The sequence below is a fragment of the Notamacropus eugenii genome, chromosome 4 (genome assembly GCF_028372415.1).
Source record: "Notamacropus eugenii isolate mMacEug1 chromosome 4, mMacEug1.pri_v2, whole genome shotgun sequence".
NCBI classification, from domain to species: domain Eukaryota; kingdom Metazoa; phylum Chordata; class Mammalia; order Diprotodontia; family Macropodidae; genus Notamacropus; species Notamacropus eugenii.
In genome coordinates, this window is record NC_092875.1 from 102966604 (window position 1) to 102971338 (window position 4735).

At 39.6% G+C, this 4735-nt stretch overlaps 1 pseudogene; it reads left to right on the top strand.

The window, feature by feature from the left end:
• Positions 1–3705: 3705 nt before the first annotated feature.
• On the top strand, positions 3706–4367 carry LOC140498211 (actin, cytoplasmic 2-like; annotated as a pseudogene).
• Positions 4368–4735: the final 368 nt, after the last annotated feature.

A 4735-nucleotide genomic window follows, 5' to 3' on the forward strand; every position in this document is an offset into this window, starting at 1 on the left:
TAGACACCTGAGGATAGATCTTTTGGATAGATCTTTGGATACTGACAAAAAGCTTGTGATCCCCAAAGCTCCAGCTATATTGGATTTCTTTATTCACCCAATTGTAATTTTACTTGTTTTATTAGTGCTGTGTGTGTTATGTACCTGCTATATATTCCGCAAACATGGACCTGGTATATATTCCATAAACATCAAAAAATTTTCTAGGCAATTTCCCCAGCAGATCTTTGCTATTGCAAGAGCAATCTGAATTGAATTCCAAACTGCCCCAGAAATAGAATAATATCAGTTCAGAAAGAAAGAAAATGAGATCAGATAATTATCTGATAATTAATGCTTATCATTTCTGCTTGTACAGATACTGATTTAGAAATTGTTCAAAAAAAAATCTTGACACTATTAGTAATCTCAAAGGGGGAATAGTTGGTAGCTGAGAAAGCTAAAGATATTCCACTTTGTGTATTCTATCTTACCTCTGACGCTGTTTGTATTGTTGCCTGCCCTACCCACATTTCCTTACTGCAGAAACAGCAAGGATATTGGGGTTATAGTTCTTGCCCTCAAGGAGTTTATAATCTAACCCTAACCCTACATCATCAGGACCCAAAGAATCCAATCTTCGTCTTCCCTTCTGTCAATTGCCCTCCTATACTTCACATTTTCCAGGCCCATCTCCTTTAGCATTCTGTCCTTGAATATTAGCCCCTATTTTTATCAAACAATCCACTTATTATTCATTTACCTAAATTTCTTTTTCACTAGATATTTTTTGAATAGATATTTTATGTGCTCAGCTAGGATCATTCTTTTCACCTTTATGCCCCACCCCCAGGGCCTAATAGTGTACTTGTACTCATTTCCATGTTCTATCTATTCTATCTCTATAGTATCTCTAACATTGGCCCTTCTCTCCAATCACACTGCCAGCCAACTCAGTAGTTTAGGCCTTCAGAATCTTTTGGCTATTGTATTTTAATAGCTTCCTAATTGATCTCCCTGGACCCAAACTTTATTTTCTCCAAACTATATTTCATGCAGCTGCCCAAATATTCTTAATTTATAGGCCTGATTATGCTGCTTCTCTGTTTAAAATCATTCAGGAGCCATTCTGCCTACAAAATAATTTTCAGTGTTACTAAGTCAAAGCCTAACTTTCAGAGCCTTCCACTATTTGGCTTCAGTTTGCCTTCCCAGCCTTCTTATTCTTGCTAGATCAGGCTACAGATTCCTCAGTCTTGCCCTGACCTCCCTGGCATATGGTACCTTTGTGCATATTGTTACTCATGCATAAAATAATCATCTTTCTATACCTTCACCTAAAATCCTTCCTCTCTTTCAAGGACTAACTCAGGTACCTTTTTATCATGAAAGCATCCCCTGCTACCCAATGATCTCTCTCTCTCTCTCTCTCTCTCTCTCTCTCTCTCTCTCTCTCTCTCTCTCTCTCTCTCTCTCTCTTTCTCTCTCTCTCTCTCTCTGTCCTCAAGCACTTCAAGATTCCCTAACTGAACTTTTCCTATATGCTTATACTGCTACTTGCCTTGAAGTTTCTATATCTGTGCCTTAATCTTCCAGAAGACTGTAAATACTTCATAGGCAAGTAGTGTATTATTTTCCATTTTGGTCTTCCCAAAGCTAAGTACAATACCTGGCACATGGGAGGTACTTGATAATTGTTTGTTGAATTTCTCAACAAACTACTGTAGGGGAGTGGGAGTTCCCCAGCCTTAGTTAAAATATTCCAACTTCTGACTACTAAAACCTATAGAAATAGATTACTCACTCACTGATGTGTTAATTCAACAAACATATATTAACCACCTATTATGTACAAGACCTTATGCTGGGGGCCAAGGAAGATACAAAATAAATGCTACCTGCTCCTGGTAGCAGCGCTTCTGAATGGCTGAGGATTCATCTTTTTAAGACCAATATATGTCTACTTTAACCATTTGAGATGGAAACATTTCACAATATATGCCACACCTCATCCTTGCTAAACAGAGGATACTGGTAATCATTTAACTTCTTCTCTATTACTCAGGGCCATCATTGTGACCAATAAAATGATGTAATATAAGTACAACCTCAGGGTCTATTAAGAAAAGAAGTGCCACCTACCATTCTTAGGCATGATTATCAGTTTTTTAGAGGATTTATACCTGGGAGAGATACCTAAAATGCTGAATGTCAGAGTCTGAATCCAAAACTAACTCAACAGGCAAGAATGTTGGAATGAATTCAATAAGATGAGTTGAATAGAGATGCTACAAAGTCTTACACTTGGGTTCAAAAAATCAATGTCAGAAGTAAAAGATGAGGAAATATCCACATTTAACAGACCACAAGATCATCATGAGCCAACAACTAATGAAATCTTAGGTTACATTTAAAATGGCAGTGTCTAGATAGAGTGAGAAAGGTAATATAAATTCATTTTATTCTGGCCAGACCAAAATATATTGGAATATTTCATCCAGTTTTGAGGTATCATATTTTAGGAAAGAGATAAACAAAGTTGGAATGTGTCCAGAGGAGGGTAACTTAGAGGGACAAATAATTTGGAAACAGGCAACAGGGGAGTCATTTAGAAGTATTGTGGATACTTAGCTTAAAGAGGAAGAGACTTGGGAGAGAGATGACAGCCTTCTTTAAATATCTGGAGCATCAACTTTAGAAAATGAATAGAACTTTTTCCTCTGTTTGACATTCAAAACCCTTCACAATCCTTCTTCACAATCCCTTTCTTACCTTTCCAGTATTCTTACATCATATTCCCCTTCAAGTCATTTCCTCCCTTACACATATACAAACAGGCAATCCTCAACTTTCATGGGGTTAACATTCCTAGAAAATAACTTGAAAGTAAAAAAAAAAAAATACCACAAATGTTGATACATTGAACCTATGGGAAATAGAGTGGTTAGAATTCTGCACCATCAAAAACTGTAATCTTTCACTAGAGACTGCTGAAAATGCAATTTTCTGTATATAATTCTTTATATAATATGCACTTTTCCTAACACAGTAACCTTGAAAGAACCTATAAAATGGAGCACACAAAATAAAATTGGTAACATGCAATACATTTTTTCTTGCTGGTAATTCCCTCGATTTCTGTGTCCTTTTGTGCTAACATCTTAATTTTTTAAAAAAATTGATTTCAGTAGCTGTGAGTTCTTCCACCTAGCCTGCACTCACCTGCCCCCTGCTTCTAGGTGCGGCACCACCTCCTCTCTCTCTTAAGGGTTTAAACTTGCCACTTGCTGCTCTCATTGTTGATAATGGCTCTGGAACGTGCAAAACTGGCTTTGCAGGAGACCATGCCCCTCAGGCTGCCTTCCCCTCCATTGCTGAGCACCCCAGACATCAGGGTGTGGTGGTGGGTATGGGTCAGAAAGACAACTGTGTGGGGGATGAGGCCCAGAGCAAGAGAAGTATTCTGAACCTGATGTACCCCAATGAACATGGTATTGTCACCAACTAGGATGACATGGAGAAGATCTGGCATCATACTTTCTACAATGAGCTTGTGTGGCCCTTGAAGAGCACCCTGTGCTGCTCACAGAAGCCCCCCTGAACCCCAAAGCCAACAGAGAAAAGATGACTCAGATTATATCTGAGACCTTCAACACCCCAGCCATATACGTTGCCATCCAGGCTCTGCTGTCCCTGTATGCCTCTGGTCATACCAGTGGTATTACGATGGACTCCGGTGATGGGGTGACCCACACTGTGCCCATCTATGAAGGGTATGCCCTTCCCCATGCCATCCTCTATCTGAATTTGGCTGGCCGTGATCTGATGGACTACCTCATGAAAATCCTGACCAAGGGAGGGTACAGTTTCACTACCACAGCTGAGAGGGAAATCATGCGTGACATCAAGGAGAAGGTGAATTATGTCACCCTAGACTTTGAGCAGGAGATGGCTACTGCTACATCTAACTCCTCTCTGGAAAAGAACTGTGAGCTCTCTGATGGTTAGGCCATCACCATTGGCAATGAGAGGTTCCAGTGCCCAGAAGTTCTCTTCCAGCCATGTTTCTTAGGTATGGAATCCATGAAACTACCTTCAACTCAGTCATGAAGTGTGATATTGACATCCGTAAAGATTTGTATGCCAATACCGTATTGTCTGGTGGTACCACCATGTACCCAGGTATTGCTGATCAGATGCAAAAGGAGATTACAGCCCTAGCTCCCAGCACAATGAAAATCAAGATCATTGCCCTGCCTGCGTGCAAATACTCTGTCTGGATTGGAGGCTCCATCCTGACGTCTCTTTCCATCTTTCAGCAGATGTGGATCAGCAAGCAGGAGTATGATGAATCTGGGCCCTCTACTGTCCCCCACAAATGCTTCTAAATAGACTGGTTTTTTTTTTCCATTGGTTTTTTGTTGTTTCTTTTTTTGTCAAAAGGGTGTGACATGATAATTGCCCAAAAAAGAGATGAGATTGTCATGGCTTTATTTGTTGTTGTTGTTTTTTTATTTAGTTCGGTTTGGTTTTTTGGTGCTTGACTCAGGATTTAAAAACTAGAATGATGAGCAGTCTAAGTATGTTGGAGGCAGACATCCCCCAAGTTCTACAGTGTGTCTTCAGGACTCCGATTGTACCTTTGTTTCATTTTTTTAAAATAGTCATTCCAAATATTGTATAGTGCACTGTTACAGAGTTATGAGCTTCTATGAAGGCTGTCCTCTGCTAGAGCAAAGGAGTTAAGTAACAAATC